The sequence below is a fragment of the Balaenoptera physalus genome (assembly GCF_965194825.1).
Source record: "Balaenoptera physalus genome assembly, chromosome: 4".
Classification (NCBI taxonomy): Eukaryota; Metazoa; Chordata; class Mammalia; order Artiodactyla; family Balaenopteridae; genus Balaenoptera; species Balaenoptera physalus.
The window spans coordinates 121,295,730-121,322,959 of record NC_138891.1 but is presented as its reverse complement, the minus strand read 5'-3'; positions in this window follow the sequence as shown (position 1 = coordinate 121,322,959).

Here is a 27,230-nt window from a genome sequence, read left to right as displayed (position 1 = left end):
TGAGGTCTAGTACAATTTTCCCACAATTCATGAGAATATTAGAAATTATACGTATGCTGCTTATAATTTATATACTCAATACTCTTTACAATACAAGTGTAAGACTATATAACAAAGAGGTCCAGTATAATATAAATGGTTGACACTTATGGACAATTTAATACTGCAGTTTATTTAGACATCTATTATAGAAGAAAGAGTTACTTCACAGCTGTATAGGTCATGTGAGTTTTCTTAAATATTCAAGCCTATTCAAAGTAAAAATGAAATAATTATTAAGCAGCACATCTGCACGAGTTTAGATTTCTAAAACTTGGGGAGAGATTAAAAGAAGACCTTCAAAGTCTTGACATGTTTAGTATTTTTGAAGCCTATCAATTATTTTATCATCACTTGATACATTATACAGCAAGATCTACATATTCCCTCCCATCACATTTAATTATTTCTTAGCTCTCAGCAGAGATGTACCTTCACAGTATATTTGAAATTGAAGAAAACACATCATCTTCAACATTTTGAAACTTTTCTCAACTTTTAAATGCATCTGTGCATTTAAGTGTTCATCTATATAATATAATCATAACTCAGGGAAGTAAATAATTATAAATTAATTTGTTTAGCCTTAAGGAAATACATTTTAAGTTAGCTAAAACTTCTCAAATTGTCAGCATTTATTTTATTTGGCAGAACTGAATGTTCTATTACAAACTGCGATCTGAAAATATTTCAAATGTAGTGTGCAAGCATTATTGCACTCTGATGGCAGTTTCCATAACTGGAATATACATTACTCTGGGAGTTCTACCACCATTTGCTTTAATTTGATCCATTTAATTAAATCAAATAGTGTTATAATCCTCAAGAGGGAAGCTACTCTACTTATGATAACTCCATTAGGAATACTTGAAATATGAGTATTTTCATAGTGTACCTTAAGAGCCTGGTTAATAATGCAGTGTAAAAAAGAAGTGAACCTCCAAGGATCAGTAGAAATGCTATATTCTATGCTTCTGTCAACCAGAAAAGTGACAAGAAAGTAAAGCCAGTAAATAATCAAAATAAAAGATAATAAATATTATTTAAAAATGTCATATATAGTGCTGCAGAGTGATTTTATGTAGATCAAAATCAAAATGTGTCTTCATGGAACACATTTGCTGTTGAATGCTATTATATGTCTTGAAACACACTGGCATCCCTATTATTTAGGCTAATACTTCCTCAATTTCCGTTTAGTGCTTCCAATTCAGCCCTTCATTCACCCTATGAGCATTTACTGACCACATGCTATTCGTGCATCACTGTGTTACCACATGCTCTTTCTTAATCTTTATTCATCTTACCATGTCTATGTGATGTTTAATCTTCTTGAGTAAACTATTCCTCTAATTGGGTTGTAGTTTCTGTGAGAGAGATATGACGTGAGGATTGTGTTGAGTATGAAGGAGTTGATGGAAGCCTTAAGAAAAATTTAAGGGAGTGGCATCATCAGTCAGTCAAAGATCAATTTTATAGACAGCTGTTATTTTAGTTGAAATGGCAGGAGTTATGACCAGACAAATCACTAGTACAGTTTAGGTTAAAGTCTGACATGTTTACATATTTGGATTTTAACCCACAGGGAGAAAGAGTTGAATACAAACAAGCTCTGAGCCTGGCAATCAATAATTAAAAAAGGAACACAAAAATAAAACATAGTAAAACCAACATTTGTAACAACATTCTGCTATTTTAAATGAGTTATCTTATTATTTGTCATCCCAATCAGGAGTGCCATAATAAGAGTTTTTTAATATTTACTATCAGCATAATTATAAGAAAGGTAATTTCTCATGTTTATACACAAAAAGGAAACGTACACACGCACATACACATAATCTTTTAAACATGTCAACCATGGTCTCTATTTCAATGGATAGAATATCACAGCTTTTTTGGATGCAACAATGAATTATGTACACCATACCAAACCCAAATTCATTTTTTTCTTGAATACATTGAGTTAACAAGGATATGCTTTCATAATTGTTAACCTGTACCCCTGTGGAAAAGATTACCTATTGAGTTCAGGGCTTATATGCAGTTCCCTTTGCCTTTAGTTTTACAGACTTCACTCATTTTCAAAGTTGCCTAAGCCAGTACCTTTTCCCTCATGCTCTTTGATGAGATTATTTCATATGTTTATAATATAGTAAGAATCTTTTGAGACAATGGTACACTTTAGAAGGCAATTTGGCAGTTTGTTAACAAAGCTAAATATAGTCTTACCATACTATCCAGCAATTATGCTCTTAATTATTTGCCCAACTGATTTAAATGCTGATATCCACACACACACAAGTCTGCACAGAAATATTCATCACAGCTTTATTCATAACTGCCACAAAACTGGAAGCAACCAGCTTCTGTCTAGAGTACTTTCACTTGACAATCTGCATTTGAAAATGTCAAACTTGAAAATGTGTACTTTCGTTTCTGTAATTGAAATTTTCTCCTGTATTTTGTCTATATGTTGATCTTATGTGCTGAAAATCAAGAGACAGTATTTAACATAAAAAACTGCTACTGAAGAGTGAAATACATCAAATACAGATTTATACCAAGCAATGACAACTCTACTGTAGCAAGTGCATTCAGACAGCTCTCACCCTCTACCGCAGATCTACTCAGTCTCTGTCCTCTGGATATGTTTTTCTAATATACCCCATCTATAACTTTCCACTTTTCCACTGACCCCCAAACTGGTGGCCTGATGGTTGTCTGCTAGTCACAGCATGGGCTGTGATACCACGGCTCGTACATCAAGTGGCTGGCAGAGGCAGCATCACTGAATATTTTTACCTGCCATCGCTGAAAACAGTAAGTAGTTGGAAGTCCCTTGACAGTTACATTCTGAGTGCAGTTCTTTTTATCAGTAGGCACCTGAATGCTATCCTTGAAAAGGAGGTGCAATTACTTAGTGTATTGAAAGAGTTGTCAAAGGAGTGATTGTCATTGAGATTTAGCTGAGAGCTAAATTGAGAAGTCCATTCACCACACATGTGTCTTACATATGACGAGGTGATAACAAGGCAGAACCTAGAAGTTCTAAGTAAAGTCCCAGTAAAGCAAAACGTGCATGTTTTAATACATTATTAATAATAATTTGTTAGAATTTTTAAAAAGAAACAGAAAACATCCGTCTGGGAAGAATGGCTGCACAAGTGTATACTGGAACTGTCTCATACATATCTGTACATCTGGTCACCTTATATAAATACAGTGACTTTCTAAGCAGTGTAGCTCATGCTAGAGTGAAGTCACTTTCATCTTCTGATCACCTTGGTGGGTTTGGTTTCTAACTTTCAGGAAGAGGTGTTGTATGCTCAACACAAACATGCAAAGTTAGATATCTTGAGACAGTCAGGGTAAAGAGAAGATAAAGAGGGAAAAGAGAAGAGAGGAACCAGCACGGTGAGGCCTATCTGAAAGGAGGTGGGGCAGTCATATGCATGGTATCTTGATGGCCATAAATCAGTAATGGAAAACAAAGTTTCTCAAAGATATTTCTAAGATTTGTATGTTGCCACACCATATAAATTCAGCGTTAGCTGTGCCTCCACACAAACAAAACTGGTAATTTTCCTATTTTCAAGAAAGTTTTATGAGGATATTTCCTCCCATTTTATGTATGCTTTTCCTTTTTGAAACTAAAATAGTCTTGAGTTTGTATAATACACAGAGCAATATCACCTGTATTTTCACAAAGAACTTGAGACAGAGGAGACCATAAAAAGTATGAGTTTTAAATAACTTAAGAAACAGCTTTTGATATTTAGGTTTTGTAATGGTAGAAGTACACCAATGCTAGCTGTGAGGCTTGAGAATAGCAAAGGGAGTGGTGGGGGTGTGTTGAGAAGAAAGGGCTGCTTGTTTAAAAGGTGCTCTGAGCCTATTGGTGTGAGGGTTCCCCCTCCCAGCCCTTCCAATACACCAGTGGGACTTAATTCCAAGAGACTGTTTTGCTATGGCAAAAGAGTACAGCTAATTCCATTTCTTTATTGGGGACATTGTGAGTTACTCTGCTAACATGTTAGATGTGTCTGTTGTGACACTGCCCTCATCCTTAGATGAGTCTTTAGTTTTATGAGATATTTCCACCTTCACAGCACAGATGGAGTTATTGTGTAAATCAGTGATTCTCAATATTGGCAGCAAATGACTATCACTTTGGAAGGTTATGAAGCGTACTTATGCCCAACACCTTTTTCATCCTCTTATTCACATTCTTATTTACTTGGTTTGAGCACAAGACCTAGATAATAATATTTTTAAAAAAAGAACCTCCAGATGACTTGACATAGACCAATTATTGAGTAGTAATACTCAAACTTTAGCTTGCATCAGAATTTTCTAGAAAGGCTTCTTAAAGCACAGGTCACTAGGTTCAGCCTCTACAGTTTTGGACTCTGTAGGTCTGGGCAAGGGCCTAAAAATTTGCATTTCTAACAAGTTTCCAGGTAATATTGGTGTTACTAGTCTAGGGACCATACTTTGAGAACTACCAATCTACCTTAGTGCTTCAAAGTTTAATATGTTTACAAATCACTCGGGACAATTGTTAACATGCAAATTTTTAATTCATAAGTCCGGCTGTTACCTGATAAGTCACATTTCAACAAGTGCCATAGGATAATATAGCTTGTGTGGACATTAGTATTTTATTTTTAATATAGACATTGAGGTAGATAAAATGATCTCTCTAAAAGTCAATGATCAGAAGAGTTCCAGAAACCATTTCCATTATGTCTAGCTCAATGCTCCTATTATTCTATAGAAGAACTGTACCCACGGTTTGTTACTGTCAGTTTTCCATAAAAAAATGATTTTGCATTTGAGAAAATTTAGAAATAATGAAGTCAAATTATTTGTTGCAGTTTTTCTGAGAAGTTTAATGCTTACTGTGAAACTTTTATAAGTTGATAAGTTTATAAGTATAGTATGGAACATTATAAAACTTTTCTCATCAAGGAAATATTTTGATTAAAACCCATATTAATATTGTACCAAACTCTAAATTACAGGGGACCCATTTTGAGAAATCTTACTCTAGTGTTTTGCCTCCCTTCAATCATCAGAGCTTGACTCAAGTAGAACAGATTTCTGAAATTTGTATTTTATTTTCTCCACATTTAAAGAGGATTAGTTTTTGAGTCTTGATAGAATTAAGGAACTGAGAATAATAATAATACTTTAAAAAAGAAATAACCCTTGCTAACTTACTCATTAGGCACTGGGCTTTTTTGTCTTTATTTTCATACTCCCAGCACTTTTTACAATGTCTAAAGTAACTAAAATGGTGTACAGTGAATGATTTCATCACTGTGTATATGAGTTACAGGGTATGGAGGAAACTTAAAGAGATAATTAATGATAGCAATTTAGAACCTCAAAAACTCTAAAATATTGGTTGTTAATTGGTGTCACAATAATATGAATGATACCAACAGCATAAGAAAAGCAGTAAAGAACAGGGGCAGATAGGATCATCCCATGTGTATAGATTCACAATTAGAGATGTGAACTTAAACCAAACAAGGTTGAATCTGCTGCCTTTTAAAAGAGTGACTAGGAATTGTTAAATTCTCTCCATCATTAGAACTACCTCTTATTAATTAAGATAAATTTTTAAAAATTACATAGAATGGAACCCCAATTCTATAAATTTTATCTGACCTAGCCAATAGTTTAGAAACCATAAAAAAACATTAAATGTGATGTAAAAATATGAATTCATGAAATTCTGTAAAATTACTAGTATTTCATCTTTTCCTCTGGTGAATGAGTTATATTGTATCATACTGGGCATAGAGCATGGCACTTTTGGTGTCACATATTATATATCCATGTCTTTGCTAATAAAAGGCAACTGTCCTTTTACTTACAATTTGCATTAACTGCTCATCAATATAAATGAAAATGATTTATTAAAATATTACTGAGTAGAGACCGACTGGCTCAGGGGATTGATTGGTAATGGGATATGTAGTCTTTTATTTCTAGGTCACTGATTTGAATTACAGTTTGGCAGAGAGTGGAGGCTATTCAGTGACATATGGTGTGTGGAATGGGGTGGTGATATCAGTCTTATTTTCAGTAAGTGCTGTCCATTTAGGCTTCAATATTTTAAAGAAACAGTACTTGACTCTAAAGCCTGTCTCCATGGATTCAGAACATTAAAAAAAAAAAAATATATATATATATATATATATATTTGTGTGTGTGTGTAAAGTTTGCTCATGAGAGATTAATGTTACCAAGAATAGGAAAAAAATATTATCCATTGAAATATTTTCAATATGAAAATATTTTGCATGACCTATGTGGATAGGTTTGACAATCCTGAAAAAACAATCTTTCAGGAGAATGTAAGCTAACATGTTCTTTTTAGTTTTTTTTTTTTTATCTTAATGACTTCAGGAAATACAGCTCTTTCGAAGTTAGACTTTATTTTACTATTAAGACATTAAGATATTTTATAGAAGTAAAATTTAAAATCTTTTGACAAGTCATAGGTCAAAAGTGTAGAATGTCATAATTGAGAAATCTCTTTATCTAAAATTATTTTATGGATGAAGAAAGTAAGTATAAAGCTAAAATGACTTCCCCAGTATCATCCAGCTGCCCTGAGCTTAGCAGAACTGTAAGTTGCAGATCAAATCTCTTCTCATTGCTTGTGCCATCTCTTGTTTAAGCTGGAGTCCTAATTCATAGGAGAAATACCATTTCCCATTCTTTTCAGGGCAAGATAAATTAAGAAAAAAATTAGGTAAAAAGATTAAAGAGGAGTATTTGAAGATCTAATGATTATATGATTATATGTAAAGCAAATCTATAATGTGCAGTCATACTGTTTGAATTAATAAGTGAATTTAGCAAGATTGTTCAACACAACTTCAATCAATAAAAAATCAATTTTATTTCTATATATTAGCAACGGATATTTAGAAAATGCTATTTTTAAACATGACTGTTCAATAATGACAGAAATAAATACTTAGAAATAAATCAACTAAAAGATGTGTAAGACCTCTACACAGAAATGTATGAATCATTGTAAAATACCTAGAGAAATGGCAGAATATGCCATGTACCTGATTGAAAGTCTAAACTTTGTACAATTGTCATTTCTGCTCAAATAAGTCTTTTGATTCAATGCAATGTCAATCAAACTCCAGTGTATTTGGCAGGGGGTGGTGACGTGGAAGAGTGACATATTTCTTCTAATATTTTATGGAAATGCAATGAGCCAAAAATAGGGAACATAGAAAATCAAACACTGACTCTATTTAAGACATTGTCTGGCAATGACAAACAGCACTTGCTTTAAAGTGAGGTCTGGCCAAGTAATTTACTTTGAACAAGAAATATGAACAGAAGTATATCTTTTGTTTGCCAAGAAGAGGTAAAGAGTAGTAATATCTGCCACAAACAATTCTAGGTTCTAGTCTGGATGACTGGGAGAGGAATTCATATCATGACCATCCACAGATATGTGAACATAGTGAGATGTGTTTTTTCTATCTTCTTAGCAGAGCAAATATATTGACACCCATTGAGCTTAGAAGCTAGATGAGGACAAGTATCTATGCTAAGGTAACATGACCTCAAAATAACCTTTAGGAGTGAAACATAAACATTTATGAAGGGGAATGACTTACATCCATGAAAAAGACTATATTATTATTGTATTGCCCTGTTTGGCAATAATTCGATAAAGTAATCATTTAAAATTCAGTTGTTATATATTTTTAAAAATGTAATAACTTCAAAACTGTATGTTTTCAATCATTGTAAATGCTAGTATTTCTTTCCTGAACAAAAAGTTACATCAAACTTACTTTTCCATTAATATGTCTATGAGCAAGAATAACCCTTTTTATTATAGTACCAAAATGCCTAATGAATACATCCTTCCATCTTCGTATTAATTACACGCTCTGTGTGTGCTTATGGTGTCCAATTTACAGAAAGCAATTTTCTCCTTTATTTAGGTTTCTGAATGGTGTATATATGAATATAATGGACAACATATTGAGATGCTAATTGCCTGTATGCAGGGCTTTTCTTATGTCCCCCTTCATGGCTAGGTTATTTCACAGATATAATTTAAATCATTCCAATTCTGTTAAAACCATTTTTCCCTTTGGAGATAATATTCACATGGAGGGGAAAAACCTTAAAATATATCCTAATTAAAAATTTAGACACAGAAAACAAGTTTGTGATTGTCTAGGGTTGGCAGCAGGTTGGGGAGGTGACTGCTAAAGGGTTTCTTTGACGGTGATGAAAATGTCCTAAAATTGATTCTGGTGATGGTTACACAACACTGTGAATATATAAAAACAACTGAATTGCATACTTTAAATGGGTGAATTATCTGGTATGGCAATTACATCTTAAAAAAGTTGTTAATGTATACATATATATATACATTCATATATATAATAAATTCAAATATATTTTACATATATTGATGTATATATCTTTTCCTAGATTTTACATTAGTTACCACTGGTAAGGATTTAGATAATATATCATCTTCCAAGGCCATAGTTAGTCATTGATGGTATAAATTAATGCCATTTTACTTAAAATTATATAGATATATTTTTGTTTATCTATTCATACATAAACTATAGGATGTCAACTTGGAGATAACATTTTGTACAAAACAACAACATTCATATTTATTTTTAATTTTCAGTAAATAATAAGAAGCATTAATGCTTCAGTTCATAAATTTGAAAGAATAATTTATTTCATCCATTATTTCTGTCTCCCCAGTCTTTATAATTTTCTTATAACTGTACTCAATATATCTACTAAGCTCCAAAATTTCATATTTAGGAAATAGTAAGATTGTTTCCATCTTTCCTTCTATTCACTCTCCTTCTATACTTAGTTTACCTTCAGATCAAATACAGCAGTACAAAAATGTACTTTTAGGTTAGCCATTTTATAACTGAATTTAAATTTAGTTTATTTTTGATATTAACAGTTTATACACAATCAAAGAAAATCAAGTGTTATGGAGTTAATCAATGATAACAACAACAAATTCCTCAACCACACATGTGTAAACATGCATATTATAAATACCCTGAAAGCAGGTCTTTATTGAAAAGATTCTGGAATCTTCTTCCTTTGGATTTTAGAAGTAATTCTTTTGGTTCCTATAGCTTTGTATTTTTTTAAATGTTTGTTTTATTTACACATCAATAATAACATTTTTGTTAGAATTTGTTATTATTTAATTGCTATGTTCTAGGAAGATTTCCAAAGGGAAAGTGAAATTTTGACAAAACATCTTCATTTATATCAATAGTTTTATATCATGTGTGCCAACACTTGGACAATCTTTAAAAGTTTAGAACAACAAATTTACTTTTGGAGCGTGAGAAATAATTTGAGGTGTGAAGAAGTGTTAGAATAGCATTTTAACATGTCTCTATTCCAACTACTTAAACACATTTCTGGGCTCTTTCTCTGGCTCCTCTCAGGTAGGGAAGCTCAGTAGGAGATTCTGGTGTTTTTTCCAAGATAGGCTATTAAACGGGAAGGGACACAAACTAAAGATCATTTTATATTAAGTGGATAAAGTTGGAAGAACAATTAAGCTACCCAAGATTTCTATCTCCGAATGTCCATTAACGTGTGTAAAAAAATAGATATACACAAACGCGCGCACACACACACACAACACCACAGGAGCTAAGTGTTAGAATTGAGCGAATCACAAAATTTGGGAGGACTTTGTAAAAATCAGATGTCAATAAGACTGGCAAAGGCTGCCTCATACAAACTATCATATTTCTTTGGGTCTAAGGAGATATCAATTGCAAAATGATGCATTGTTTTGTGATCATCAAGAAAGAAAAAATAACACTTGCTATTAAAATCAATTCAATCAATGCTTTTGATTATAGGACCCAACCCATTTTCAAACATGGGAATATGTGAAAATATATGTGGCTTAAAACTTATGAATGTGGTAATAAACAAAAATATGAGGAACACAAAACAAATAAAATTTATTCTCATCCCACAACTACATGATAGGAAAACTGCAGCAGTATGGAAAAGGGAACTAAGAAGATACTCGAGTGAAAATGCTTCCTGCAATGTATAATATCTACAAATGATCACCTAGCATTAGATTCCAGCTGATGGTTTAAATAAACCCCTGACCTCAGTCTTAATATAGCAATCAGTGAACCAAGCACAGATAATATAGAATAAAACCATTTGTCAGCAGACTGTTCCCATCAGCATGGTCAATTACAGGAAAAGAACAAAGAACTGAGCAAGAAGTCAGTGTCTTAAAATATTCCAGTTCCTCAAATTTCCATTTGCCTGTGCACCAGTGTAACTAGGATTCTTCCAGTAACTTTAAACACATTATGAAAAAGATTTGTCCTTCTTCTTTATAACCTCTTTTCAACAGATATGTCCTCAGGACATTGGTCTAGGCATCAGGCAACCCAGTATTTGGAAGACTGGAATGGGTTTCACACCCTGCAGAGAAATAATGTTCATTGAGTTCCTGAAAAAACAGAAACATAGATCAATGGAACAGGATAGAAAGCCCAGAGATAAACCCACACACATATGGTCACCTTATCTTTGATAAAGGAGGCAAGCATATACAGTGGAGAAAAGACAGCCTCTTCAATAAGTGGTGCTGGGAAAACTGGACAGGTACATGTAAAAGTATGAAATTAGAACACTCCCTAACACCATACACAAAAATAAACTCAAAATGGATTAAAGACCTAAATGTAAGGCCAGACACTATCAAACTCTTAGAGGAAAACATAGGCAGAACACTCTATGACATAAATCACAGCAAGATCCTTTTTGACCCAGATCCTAGAGAAATGGAAATAAAAACACAAATAAACAAATGGGACCTAATGAAACTTAAAAGCTTTTGCACAGCAAAGGAAACCATAAACAAGACCAAAAGACAACCCTCAGAATGGGAGAAAATATTTGCAAATGAAGCAACTGACAAAGGATTAATCTCCAATATTTACAAGCAGCTCATGCAGCTCAATATCAAAAAAGCAAACAACCCAATGCAAAAATGGGCAGAAGACCTAAATAGACATTTCTCCAAAGAAGATATATAGATTACCAACACACACATGAAAGAATGTTCAACGTCATTAATCATTAGAGAAATGTAAATCAAAACTACAATGAGATATCATCTCACATCGGTCAGAACGGCCATCATCAAAAAATCTAGAAACAATAAATGCTGGAGAGGGTGTGGAGAAAAGGGAACCCTCTTGCACTGTTGGTGGGAATGTAAATTGATACAGCCACTCTGAAGAACAGCATGGAGGTTCCTTAGAAACTAAAAATAGAACTACCATACAACCCAGCAATCCCACTACTGGGCATATACCCTGAGAAAACCATAATTCAAAAAGAGTCATGTACCAAAATGTTCATTGCAGCTCTATCTACAATAGGCAGGACATTGAAGCAACCTAAGTGTCCATCAACAGATGAATGGATAAAGAAGATGTGGCACATATATACAATGGAATATTACTCAGCCATAAAAAGAAATGAAATTGAGTTATTTGTAGTGAGGTGGATGGATCTAGAGTCTGTCATGCAGAGTGAAGTAAGTCAGAAAGAGGAAAACAAATACCGTATGCTAACACATATATACGGAATCTAAGAAAAAAAAAGGTCATGAAGAACCTAGGGGCAAGACGGGAATAAAGATGCAGACCTAGTAGAGAATGGACTTGAGTATATGGAGAGGGGGAAGGGTAATCTGGGACAAAGTGAGAGAGTGGCATGGACATATATACACTACCAAACGTAAAATAGATAGCTAGTGGGAAGCAGCCGCATAGCACAGGGAGGTCAGCTCAGTGCTTTGTAACCACCTAGAGGGGCGGGATAGGGAGGGTGGAAGAGAGGGAGATTCAAGAGGGAAGAGATATGGGAACATATGTATGTGTATAACTGATTCACTTTGTTATAAAGCAGAAACTAACACACCATTGTAGAGCAGTTATACTCCAATAAAGATGATAAAAAAAAAAGGCATTACATGACAAAATCATTTATCATTTGAGAAATTCAATGCAATATTCTTTAAGATATATGTGGCTGTTTCACATATTTTCATTAGGGAGTGAGGTTTTTAATCTATAAATAATTTTATTGACTAATGTAGTATTAGAAGCATTCGTTCAACCATAAGTTTGTGGGGAAACCAGTCTTCTGAATGTTCAATACTATTTGCTAGGTTTTATTAAGTTCACAATAAATTTCAAATATCATAAGAGATTCTGATAATGAAACACATAAAATTACTTTGGGTAGAGAAAGAAATAAATTGCAGTTTAAACTGAATGCATATAGCAACATAGAACTTCATTTTTGAAAAATTTATGAGTAACTTTATAATCTAAGATTTTATAATGAAGAAGGACCACTGAGGTGTGAGTCAGCAAATATGGTTTCTGATGTTGATTTTTTAACTGATTAGCTCCAGTCTCAGTAATTCACTTAACTATTTAAATATTGTTTTCCTAGAACATAAAATGAGGGGAAATTTGATTAGATAATCTCTCTTTTAGCTCTACTATCTCACACACTCACACACACACACACACACACACACACACACACACACACACCGTGTTAGTGAGATTTAGCTGGGAGGAGAGTAGAGCAGAATACCTGATACCATGAGAGGCTTTGAATTTTAGATTTGATTTCCTTTTTGACCCGGTCATAGTAAGAAACAGAATCAAGTGGGGACAAACATATGTATGACCTTGTAAGTGTTGGGGTAGGAGTTTAATTAGAGATTATAGAAACCCACCTGGCAGAGATGTTGCCTTCTATAATATTTCAAAACTATGAAATTTAGCTTTCATGTAAACAAATATGTAAAAACTTGGTATATATTTCATGTTTAGTCAGTGGCTAAAATGTCACTAAACCAAATTTGGAAAATTATTGTATGTAAAAGGATGAGTTCAGAGTAGGCCCTCAATGTACATTGAATGTTCATATAAATAATATTATTTAGAATTATTATGACCTTGTAAAAATTGATTCTAAAAATTCTTAAAAGATGAAGTTAGTCCCTTTATTTTAATTTATAATCAAATTACTTAATACCTTTTTATTCTTTAATAAATATTCTATCATAACTTTTCAACTTTTGACCAGATACATTCCAATACATTTCCTTCATTATAAATCTTTTCTCAAATTTAATTTAGAATATTTATGTTCACTCTAAATTTCCATGAAAAAGTTCACATACTACAAGGTTATTTTGACTTACTCATATAAAATGAAGTGAAATTGTAAAAGAAAACATAGTATTTGACACTGCAAAGCAATCCAGGGACAGTGCAAAAAACAACTCGTTCATTCATTCATGTATTTATTAATTTTAAAAATTCTTTTTATGAAACTTATATTCCAGGGAGGTTAACACAATAAGTAGAGCCCTTATACACAAACAAATTTCATAGTATTTTAGAAAATATGTGTTTTGGAAAACTCAGAGCAGAGTAAATTAGACCATGGGCACTCACAGCTGGGCATTTGCCCTTTAAATTTCATTTTAAAAACATAACTAAAATGATATATTTTTTTCTATAGAAATATCAGTTCTCTGAGAACAGATATTCTTAAATTGTCATTTAATTTATTCCAGTCTTAGTCATAATGCTTTCTATTGAGGAATTCAATAAAATCTGATTGTCATATTCAGAGATCAAGTAAGTAAACAGAAGGAAACAGCCTAAAAACCTTTTTCTGGGCTTCCCTGGTGGCGCAGTGGTTGAGAATCTGCCTGCCAATGCAGGGGATGCGGGTTCAAGCCCTGGTCTGGGAGGATCCCACATGCCGCGGAGCAACTAAGCCCGTGAGCCACAACTACTGAGCCTGCGCGTCTGGAGCCTGTGCTCCGCAACAAGAGAGGCCGCGATAGTGAGAGGCCCGCGCACCGCGATGAAGAGTGGCCCCCGCTTGCCACAGCTGGAGAAAGCCCTCGCACAGAAACGAAGACCCGACACAGCCAAAAAAAAAAAACCTTTTTCCAACACACATGCAGTAGACAAATAAAATATCTATTTGCTGACTGTTACCTAGTTCCTAACTTACTAAAATGGACAGGTGTAAAATAAACTCATTATTTTGACAAACATGTTTGATCTTAAGGAACTAACTTTGAATGAAAGAAATTTTTAGTGTAAGAAATGCATTTTCCCATGAGAATTCTTTTATGAATATTAGTCTCCTGTAGAATATATCACCAAATGTAAAAGTTTTAAGTTTTAATTTATCTAGGATCCTCTACTTGGCACATAATCAAATGTTTGCTTTCGAGTAAATCCAGCAGTGGCATTCTGGCTTATGGAGCTTGATGTGAAAACTAGTTGATAAGGGGAGGGGGTGGGGGGGAATAGGAGAAAAGAAAGAATTAGGAATCGTCCATGATAGTTAAGTTTTTAAAGGTCTATACTTTCTTACTTTACCTGTTTTAAACATAAATAAAAACTCAAGACTTTATGATGACTAAAACTATTCTAGACATTAACATTCTGGCCAAAGAACCCCAAATAGCAAATGAATCATTGCTCCAAAATGCAGTGCATTTAATCATAGAAAAAAAAGAATTCTCTTCCTGTAACTGATGAAATAATGGTCCCCTCAGAATTTTATGTTTAGTTTTATTTAGAAAATTTGATGCTTTTACAAAAGAGGTAGGACTCAAGATCATTAAAAGGAAAATTTAATGGAAGTTGAAGTATCTTCTATAAATTAAATGAGGTTCTTAAAGACTTATAAGTCATGGAAGTCGAAGAAGTTATGACATCAAGATTTTAGTTGTCAACTAAAAGTTATTGGACATGGTTAGTGTCACTATTAAAAAAAAATTGTTTAAGAAACTGTTTTGAAACCCTGGGCTCTCTTTTAAAGGAACTGGTGGAAGAAAAATCAGCTACAATTAATAGTGGAAAGATGAAATATTACTTAGTTAAAAATATATATGTTCTTACAGCAAATCCTTTGTGAGAGTTAAAAAAAAAATCTTTAAAGTAAAATATATATATATATGTTATAACAGGGACTTAATTTTGAAAGGTTAAGATTGCTTGAGGAGTAGTTTTGTAGGAAAATCAGTTTGCCTTTGCAATAATTCCTGGAACATTTAACATTCAATAAATAACATTACAAGTGAAAATTTTACTGTCCAAAGTTGAATTCTCCAGAGTAATGATTAAATAAATAACATGAAACAAGCTTTTAGAATGATTCCGGAGCTTAGTCTTCAGCTGTGCAGGAAAGGTGAGGAAAAAAATAAGCTGCGAACGTAAAATTTCTCAGAGTATGAGATCTTTGGGCAAAAGCTGCATTTTTCACATATTACTAATTTCTGCTTATTTATGGTTCATGTTTGTTATGAGATGTTCAAAGGGCAAGAATTTATGCTAAAACCCTCTTTTTAAGGCACAGCATAAATATATTTATTAGCCAGGAGCATACCATGCTCTTTATTCATTTGATTCATTACACTGTTACACAAACACAGAGATGTATATGTGTGTATATGTGTATATGTATATTATATATTCAATTAGCTTAGATTTCTTGTATTATACAGAAATGTGATCTGCTAAAAATACGGAACTCAATTTTTTTAAAATATGTAAACTAGCAAGAAATTGCAAAAGGGCTTTTAATGATACTTAGCTTGTATTTAGCTTCTTTAATAAGTTTGAAATCCATTTCAATTCTTAACAAAATGTTTCACTGAAAACTTTAATTCAAACATGTATTCTTTTCTAGGTACTTGGTGTTTATTGGGCAGTCTGATAATACACAGGCAAAGATGTTGTACTACATGTGTCTTTATCGTACCTATTAGTACACCCACATACATAACTACTATGTTCTAGTTTATATGTAAAAATGTTATCCACAATTAAGTTTTTGTATTTGCATTCTAAAGAAATAATTTTTGTCACCCCAAAATATGAATAGTCCTGGGAAGAAGAAATGATGCACAGGCGAATGTTAAGTTAGAAGAAAAATAACAATGGATAAAATTTCTTGGTATAAAAATAAGTTATGTTCAAGAGTTATTTTCATGAAAAGTTGCTAGCGAATATATCCAGTGGGCATTTTTTTAATTATTAGAACTTAATACAGTGTTATTCCTTAACTTTGAAGTAAGAAATGCAGAACGACATTTTTATCTATGTATGTTTCTCTACAGATATTTTGGAAAGTAAGAACTGTGCTTTTCCTTATATTTGTTTAGGAAAATATACTAATTAGAGGTATTATTCCCAGAAGAAGCACATAGGGAGATTCAAAATATAGTAGATTAAGTATTAGAGAGGAAATTTCTTTAGCTCAGACCTGGCAGAAGTTATTTCCTGTGTTAGAGGCATGGATATGTTTCTTTCTTCCTTCGTGGAGCAAAGCTAGATTGAAAGTGAACTGCCACCAAGGCATCCTGAATTTGGGATAAGTAATGCACTCCTGATGCAATGGCATGAACTAGTCATTTTTAATTATCTTGTATTACCAGACAGAATTTCATCTATCTACTTGGAGACAGCATATTAGTCTATAACTTGTGCCTAAATTAAAGAATTTCTAAAGCTGTAAATATCAGAACTGAATAAAGATCTAGGCCAGTTCTCTAATCTCCCTTATTATTCCACTAATTGATTGTGTAGCTTTTGTGTAAACACTTTTTTATGATTTAAAACCTAATAATGTTGTGATAGTAATATTGGCATATTAATAATGCATTTCAAAAAAGCTGTCCCTACAGCACCCGCAAACTTGGGAGATATGAGTGGTGTTATTACCATTTTACAGATGTGAAGTTGAATTTCAGTACAAAATCATTGTTTAATAAAGACCAAATTTCCCTCTTGTACTGTTAACTATTGGTCACAATTAATTTAATATAATTGATTTGGAAAACAATATGATTATTGATTAGCATATTATTATTTAAAATACATTGTATCCCTTTTGTGCATATTGTTCCAATTATTATCCTTATCAATAAAAAAAGAAAAACGGAAAAATACTTTATTTCCCTTAGCTGTCTCCTATTTACTCCAAACTTTCTCTTAACTTCATGGTTTCTAATATATCATTCTCCCATGCCTTTATTCAAAAACTTAATATTACCTTATCATGTTCTATTCCTTACGCTCTGTTCTGGGGTCACAAATGTAAACCAGACAGACATGGCTCCTCTCCTAATGAATATGCTTTACTCTGATCGTGCTACATAACGAATAAGGAAACAAAAAAATACTGTGACTGAAAATGTCCATAAGTTCTTTGAAGCACGTAACCAGGATTCTGTAATAGAGACTAATGGGCCAGCACAGGCGGAGAGCCGCTTCAGATCAGGAAGTGCTTTACATCAGGAGAGAATATCTAGAATGAAAAATGAAAGGTGAGAGAAAGCCAAGCATGGGGTTAGCTGTGAGTAAAATATTCCAGTTAAAGAAACAGTAAGTACAAGCAAATCTTCTCAATCCTGGTTACTCACCTTTTAACACATTCCTTATCAATATGTGAGGGCTAGAAATAAAGACAGAATTTCAGGAAGAATTTAATCAGCATGTTCTTCTCGTTTTTCTTCCTGTTACTATATTTTTTATCAATGCACTTCGGAATAATTAGTTTTAGTTTTGGTGTTAGCCTAACCATTTTTCTATCATATTTGGTCACAATGAATACATAGTACAATGGATATAGCATGTATGAAGTGTAACATATATATGTTTATTTAGAAAGAAGGTATAGCAAGATGGTTAGGATCATGGATTTTAGTCCCAGATGGGTATATTTACAAAAATATCATGTATTTAACTAAAATTAATAAATATAAGTTAATATTTAAAACTTAATTTAAATTTAATACTTTTCATTAATTTTTATTAAAATAATTAACTTTAAATACACTTAATTTTTAATTAAAATGTTTCCAAGACATATTTTCCATTTGTAGTGATATGGGAGGGGACAATTTTTTATTTTAATTTTTCCCATTCTCTACAGTGTCAATTCCAGCTGTAGGTAGGCCAAAGAAGAGACTGAGACACAAAGTAGTAATAGCTGAGAGAGAATGGACAGACACAAGTCTTATGAAGAAGAACAGTTTATTTTTTAGTCAATAGCTGAAGAAAAAAAAACCAGTGAGATATAACAAGATTCACTGAGGTTCACAGAGCTGGAACCTAGACTAAGTAAAAAGTGAATATAGAAAGTCAATCTGTATGCAAACTGATGTGGTGAATGTGGATGCAGCAAGAGGAAGAATAGCTTGGAGCCAAAAGATCAGTATCAGAGAAATGCTGTGAAGTTCAAGTCCAAATGACTGTGTTTTCTAAGATTTCCATATCAGCTCCCAGGAAACACATATCGTGGCTGACTGTTGACCATGTGACACGATTCACATGATCTCAACTACTGTGTCACATGGTCTTTCTTTCCCTTTCTTCCTCCCTCTCTTCCTTCCTTCCTTCTTTTCTCCCTCCCTCTCTCCTTTTCTCTCTCCCTCCCTCTTTCTTTCAATAGATTTTTTTTACAGCAATTTTAATTAGGTTCACAGCAAAATTGAATGGAAGATCCAAAGATTTTCCATGTACCCACTACCCACACATATGCATTACCTCTTCCATTATCAGCATCCCCCCAGAGTGGTACATTTATTACAATTGGTGAACCTACATTGACACATCATTATCTTCCAAAGTACCTAGTTTACATTAAGTTTTACTCTTGGTGTTGCACGTTCTATGAATTTTAACAAATTTATAATATGTATCCACCATTATAGTGTCACACAGAGTAGTTGTACTGCTCTAAAAAATCCTCTGTGTTCTGCCTATTTATCTCTTACCCCCATCCCACTCCCCTCCCACCCCTGACAATCACTGATCTTTTCACTGCCTCCATAGATTTGCCTTTTCCAGAATGACATATAGTTGGTATCATATAGTATATAGCATTTTCAGATTGGCTTCTTTCACTTAGTAATATGCATTTAAGACGTCTCCATCTCTTTTCGTGTCTTGACAGCTCGTTTCTTTAGTGTTGAATAATAATTCATTGTCTAGATGTGCCACAGTTTATCCATTCTCCTACTGAAGGACATCTTTGTTGCTTCCAAGTTTTGGCGATTATGAATAAAACTGCTAAAAACATCTGTGTGCAGGTTTCTGTGTGGACATAAGTTTTCAGTTCCTTTGGATGAATACCAAGGATCATGACTGCTAAAACTTATGGTAAGAGTATGATAACTGCCAACTGTCTTCCAAAATGGCTGTACCATTTTGCATCCCCATCAGAAATGAATGAGAGTTCTTGTTGCTCTACATCCTCACCAGCATTTGGTGGTGTCAGTGTTCTGTATTTTGGCCATTTTAATAAGTGTGTAGTGGTCTCACTTTATTTTGAAATCAGAGTAATATATGTGTTATCTATATATGCTAAACTGTTAGCATTGTAGACATAAGAATTTTTTTATTCAACTAACCATTATACTCAACCCTGTGCAGTCTCTTCCTTGTTACACTGACTGCTTTTCCTAAATAATTTTTTTAAAATTTGATCATCTTCTCTTACTTTTATAGATGAAAGAAATTTAAAACATAACTAAACTAGTTACATTTCCCTCCTCCAAATTAATTAGTCACCCTTTTTGTCAATACTAGTGGAGACTTTCCTGACTTTCACATAAAGTTTCCTAAATGTTTTTATTTACCAATAAAAAGAAAACCACCTTTGTATTTTTCACCTTGCATCCTCTTATGATCAGTAGCACTCTACATTGTTTATTCTTAAATAGATGAACTTTATGTTAATCATGCTCTCTCCCTATTTTCATAAAACATTTTTTTCCAATAGTTATTTTAAAAACTCCAAGGTTGGTATCCCATTAATAATTTTTATAAAGATACAGCATTTTTATAGATAGTAGATATTCACGCATGCATAATAAGTTTTTAACATATTTTATTACCTTTCCATTTTTATTCTCATAATGGACTCTTTGCTCTTCTAACAGATTCAGTTGTTTATAATTGACTCATTAAAAACCTAACTTATTTTAATGCCTTAACCTTAGCTAGTGGGAGTTCCTTTTAGTTAACATATCATACATCTTTGAGATAACCCTTACTTTCATCAAAAACAGAAGTGTTTTAGACTATCTTAGTTTTCTTTGTTTCAAATGCGTGACATGCTCCCCAATTATTCTGCATTCTTCCCTTTCATTTCCCAACCACCCTTGAAGTTGGGTGGAAGCCATGTGATAGTTCTTGCCAATATATTGTGAGTGAAAGTGATGTGGATGCCCATGCAGTGATGATTCCATTGATAGAAGCCATATGCAGATAAGGTAGTATAGATAAGGTAGTATTATACAAGAAGGATGTATCTTCCATTCCTAAGTCACCAAGAAGAGCCCAAACCAATCTTGCATGAAAAAAGAAAAAAATGGTGTTTTCACACCTGGGATTCAGCATTTACATTCAATTAAAATTGCATTGCTAAAATAGAGAAATGGTTTGAGATCATCAGTGAATACAGAAAAAAAAAAAAAGACATTGAAGCAATGAAGCAATTAAGAAATAAACAATTACAGAGATTATTATTATAGAATTGGAAATACAGATAAACATAAGATTACCAGTGTTTGTCAAGAACAGAATATAACAAATGGAAGAGAAAGCTATTCAAACATGCAGCACAGACCATTTCCCTGAAATGAAAGAAGAAGCAAATCTGCAAAATGAAAACGAACCACATCCCATGAAAAATGAAACAGCAAGGCTGAGACGGATCATTACTGACTGTTTAATATGTAGAATTTCAAAGATACAGAAAGGATTCTTCAAGCATACAGTCAGAAAAAGCAAAGCCCACTTCATTCAAGACGGTAATGTAAATTCGCATTTTAAGTATCTCTTCTCTCTGAAAGATAACTATAAAAAAATCATAGTTGTCCTTAGGAACAAGATAAAGATCTCTTGGACCATGAAACGGAATATAATCACAGCAGTAAGAAACTGAAGCCATGAGCCTGCTATGACTCCGGAAACAGGCATAGAATATCAAGAGTGGGACTCCTATAGAATATTGGGGTCTAGAAATACCCTGAGTTTGTTAGGGCATCGGTCCAGGTGCATTTCATTGAAATTGGATTTGGGATTGCATCCTCTTCCCATAGGAAGCCATAGATTTCTCTGATCACCGTCCAAGATCATGACTTTATATCTTAAATATCTACTTCGGTGAAAGAGAAGCAGAAAATGTCATGAAGAAAGCACACTGACCGTGCTGCAATATCACAACCTGACATGAGGGTTAAGTGCAAATAAGTTAGCTCTCTTCCTGGGTGCCAAAGTGTGAGTGAATGCAACAACACAATAGAACGGTAAAGGTAGGTAAGCATAGGGAGAGAAAATGGATAAATGATAAAACAAATCTACTACTTTAGAACAAAAACATTAAGAAAAACAACCCCGAAAAGTAAAAAATTAAAATAGGTGATAGTGAGACAAATTAATTCAGGACATCAAATACAAAGGACAGAACAATGTCAAGTTGATTTTAAAGGAAGTGGGGTTAAGAACCTCAAAATTTAAGCAAAAGAATATAGGCCATAATAATCAAGAAATCTTGTAACAAAAATAGGCTGATCTAATTTTAACTTGGATTTTGAACTAATTAAAGATACACAGTAAGTTGCAAAAACAGAACCAAGAGCTCTGTTCTTCTCTGTGGAAGGATCCTATCCATCACCTGGATTCTTCCAATGGTGATATGTTACAAAACTATAGTACATTATGGAAACCAGGAAATTTTAATGAGCATAGTAAAATTTACTAAACTATAGGACTTAGTCAAATTTCACCAGGTTTTGCATGCATTTATTTTTGTGTGTTTCATGGTTTATATTTATGTATAATTTTATGACTTTTAATCACATGTATAAATTTTATAATCACTACCATATTGAAGACACAGAATTATTCCTTCAGCACAACAGAGTTTCTTAATGCTATTCTATTCTAGCTACACTCTCCTATCTCCTAAACTCTGGCACTGCTGATCTGATCTCTATCTCTATAATTTTTTCATTTTGAGAATGTTGAGAATACAAATGCAATGATACAGTACGTAATTATGGTAGTTTATTTTTTTCTCTCAGCATAATGCCCTTGAGATCTATCTAAGTCGTGTGTATTAGGGTTTGCTCCTTTTTACTGATGGGTAGTATTCAGTTGTATAGATGTACCACAGAATGTTTAATTAACCTATTGAAGAATATTTGGGTTCTTTCCAGTTTGAGTTATTACAAATAAAGCTGTTGTGAGCATTTGTGTACAAGTTTTTGTGTGCGCCTATGTTTTCATGTCTCTAGGATTAATGTTCAGGACTGTGATTTCTGGGTAAGTATATGTTTAATATTTTAAGAATGTGTGAGATTTATTTTCAGAATGGTTGTAACATTCTACATTTTGACCAACAATGTAGAAAACATCCAATTTCTCCACATCCTCACCAGCATTTGATGGTATCAATGTTTTTTATTTTAGTCATTCTAACAGGTATATAGTGGTGTGAATAAAAGTTTTAATTTGAATTTCCTAATGGTTGGTAATATTGAGTATCCTTTCATGTTTATTTGCCATCCACATGTCTTTTTTAATGAAGTGTCTGTTGAACTTATTTGTACACTTTAAAATTTGATTTTTTGTTGTCTGATCACAGACTAAAGGTTATTGACCATCAGGAATATTGTCTCTACTTCAAAGATAAAGATATTCTGAGGTATTATAATGAAGATTTTATTAGTTTAGGCAAAATATTGCTGTAAGAGATAAACCTCAAATCTTACTGGCTTCACATATTACAATTCATTTCTCATTTGTATAAAATGAGTGTCTCTGATTGACGTGTAACTTTCTTTGAAGCTATGATTTAAGGAACTAGGCTCCAACGGTCTTATTATTTTACCAGTTTTTATAGATAGCTTCCAAAGTTGCCATACTTTTCTGTATTAATCATATAGAAGGAGAAAGAAGGTGAGGGATGATTCATGGCCCTTTTAATGATCTAGGCCTGGAGTTGGCACACACCCAGCTGCACATATCCTACTATTGAAAACTCAGCCACGTGGCCACAACCAACTTCAAAGGAGTGAAAGGCAGAGTGTGCCCAAGAAGATATTTCCTAAACACAAAGAAATCTCTGCCCCATCTCCCACTTTACCAATTATCCATGTCCACCTTCTTCTCATACATGGAGCAATTCAACATCTTTCACAGATAACTTCAAACCCTATCAAACTGGAAGTCCATCATCCTAGGTGTTGCACAGTCCTCTACATTGACTTGATGCCCATGGATTATTGTACTATGAAGTCAGAAATCAAGTTTTCTCTTCTCTCAACAAATATACAAGGTTAATTCAAGGACAACATAACTACATTCAAGAAAGGGAAGAGAGAGAACCCTATAGTAATCGCTGATTTGCAGAAGGTGTGAAATCCTGGCAAGCCAACATGGAAAGATTTCTGAGTCCTGCAAATAGGGAAAGTCCTGTGATTAACCCTATTAGTGCTGTCTGGAAAATAATCCCTTGTCCCTTGTTCTCAGGGGGTCCCCAGCACATACCCCAGCACATTTCCCTTTTTGGCCAGTAATTTCACGTTTACAGCTTTCAGGCTAATGTACCTTTCTCATGCTGTTTTATGCTTGGCAAATTTGGAAAGAATAAGAGATGTTTTTAGCCTTAAAGAGTAAAATATTCATTATCTAGGGTTAATTGTTTATCTAGGGTTAATTATCTAGGGAATATTATTCCTTATAAATGTAGCATGGCTCTGATCTATTTTCTTCTATTCCATGCCATGTGCCAATAAATGTACCTAAAGTTCTTTAAACATTTACTGCATTTTTTAAAATCTAAAATGCCATCTGTTTAAAGACATTATTATTTTACATATCACTCAGGGGGAAAATGTCTGACTTAATGCTATCTTATCACTTACAATTTTATATTTTTATAAAATTTTATATTTCTTGAAAAAGCTACATTTGACTTATTTAGATATAAATTTTTATGCTATAGTGTTCTTGTGCATAATAATAAGGAACATATACAACATGAATAAATTGGATAAGATGTGACTGCAACTCACTCAATTTTAGAGTGTGACTTCTGAATTCCATCTCACAATTTTCCATCTCTCTGTTTTTTCATATAATATTGGACTCTGTGCCAACAGAAGTGTTGGTGACAAGGTGTATCTTGAGTACTCAAATAGTGTCTCCTGAAGCCATTGTCCATATTTGTATATGCATGTACAGACATCGATAGCCTTATCACCATTGCCATATGGCTCTTAGCAATTATTAAATGTGTTCTATTCAGAAATAATAAAATATGAGTGAATCTTCATTTTGATATTGATAAAAATGGAAATCTTCCCACACAAAATAAATTGTTATCCCTTGTCTGCACATTCTTCTCTATTACCATAAGAGAGGATTGCTTGTAGTCATCTGAAACTATAGGATCAGGTGGGAAGGATATCTTCTAAATTTTACATTTACAGCATGTCTGACATATTTTTCCTGAAAAATTTTGAGACTTTTTTTTTTTCCTGAAAAGGGTTTGAGGTCTGGAAATAGTTGACTCTTTCTACTTATACTGATTGTTAATTACTGAATTCTCTATTCCTCTTTCTTCCCTTCTCAAACTAGTCAGTTATATCCTGGAGATCTTTTTCTTGTAATATCTTCCCCATTGCAACAAATAAATGCCAACACATGTGTCAATTCCTTTTATCCACTTGCCCTGAGCCACAGCCTCGGTAGGCATGAGACTTGTTGCTGCTACATAATATGGGTCTCCATCTGTTTAGTATCTAATATCAGTTTGCATTCAATCGCTAGTTGAATAAGATCCTTATTTTCTTTTCATTTAGGTGCAAAGAACCTATTTTTAACTTAGTTAAGGTTGAAAATACACTAGCTGCCATATGAGACAGACCCCAGAATCTCAGCAGTTATGGGCTGATTTAGACATAGAACTTGATATGGATGATCCTGATTGATAGGCAAGTCTCCTCCAAGTAGTGATTCAGGGACCATCTTGTGTCTTCACCTTCTTTACCATTCAACTTGCAAATTCATCATTTTAAAATGCATTAATCTTGTAAAAAAGAAAGGAATATTAAGAATCAAATGAGAAATATTTTTATGACACAGCTCTGTGGCTTCACAACCTCAGGAGTTCCAGGGTGTAATCTGAAATGGGCCCCCATACACATATTTTTTTCTATGGATGTTATTTGTTTTAATTTATTTCAATAATATTTTCATTACTTTATCCCATATCTTTCAAACTCTAACCAGTTTGAGAGTTCTTTGCAAAAATTGTAATATTATGTTTAATAAAATACATATAACCAAACATACCCATATATCTAATTTTCACTGTACAAATTTTATACTATATAAACATATAGATTCAAATGTTTATATTTCTTCTACCAAAGAAACAGTTAGAAGTTTCTGCAGAAGGGGTTGGGGAATGAGAGTGGGAAGGTAAAAATATTACTGGAAGTAAAAAAAAAAATATGTTTGCATTTCAATAAATTATCTTTAGCTCTATTTTGATATCACTTAGTTCTATAACCCACTCTTAACTGTTTTGTTGACAAGAACACACCGATGCCATTTTATTTTGGGAATAGAAATTAATCAGGCAAGAGTTATTATATGGAAGATTAATTTTGGGGAGAAGGAAGAAAATGATTAAGTTACTAATAGTAATGTTCAATCACAGGGGTTTAAATAAGTACAACACTTGACAAGTCTCTGTAAGAGAAGTGATGAGAGTTGAATTTTCTATTCTTTCATCATTCTGCTCACTGTTGGGAGTCATGAGATTAGTGTAAATAGCTCTAAAATATATGGCTTTTTCATTTCCACATTTAATCAAGACACTTTATGCAGGGAGACAATAAAACATAACAGAAAAGAGTATAAGCTCAAAGTTCCAACTAAAATTCTAGAATCACTGTAATATTATAAGCTTTATAATCTAAATAAATGTGTATTTTATAAGGTTATCAAGAAAATGAAATAAAATAATACATAGACAGAGCTTAGAACTGCCGAATGGCAGTTAATAAATGGTAACTGCAATAAACAAACACAACAAATAAAATCAGGGCCCTCTACCTGAGAAAAAGACCTTCACAATTCATCTATATGCAATGATCTGGGAACCCTTTAGAATTCTATGAGTCTAGAAGCATAGCTTTAATTTTAAAACTGTAAATTCACACTGGTGCAGTTGAATAGTTCTTAGAACTATACTGTACTAATAATAAACAAAACATAAGAAATAGATTTAGACAAAATTATATCATGAATATTTTGTATCTTTCTTGTATGAAGTTATCTAAGTTTAAATAACAATGGGAGAACTCAAAGTACAGTATTGACTGTTTTTTAGTATCTATTATTGTACAAATAGTGGAATATTCAGTAAAGAGAAGCCTAGTAATGTATTTGCGGTCTCATCTAGATTCTAACTTTGAACAATTTTAGGCATTTACATCATTAATTATTAAGATGATTATGAAGGTTATAACTAACATCATAATTATAATTGCGACAATTTAAGAGCTTATTAAAGACCAAGTACCTTGCTAATATATATAAAATATATAATATATTTATATATGGAGAGAGTCCTAATTGATATGTATATAATTATTTAATTTAATACTCACAGTGGTATGATTTCACTATTGCTATTGGCACTTCATACATGAAGAAACAGAAGTATCTTTGCCAAAGCCTCATGGTGGCACAGACAAAGTTAGGATAAAAATTTGCAACTACTGGAATCTAAATCTAGTGTTTATGAGAATATGATGATTTGCTTGAATGGATTAAGTCAAAATGGTGAAAGCTCAGATACCCTCTTATTCCCATATTTTCAAAAAGAAACCATGTAAACACCAAAAGGACAGGTGGTGTATGCATAGCAAATATGTTGCTATAACAGACAACAAAATTAAAACTAAAATCTATTTGGGCTATTAAACAAACATATTTGTCACA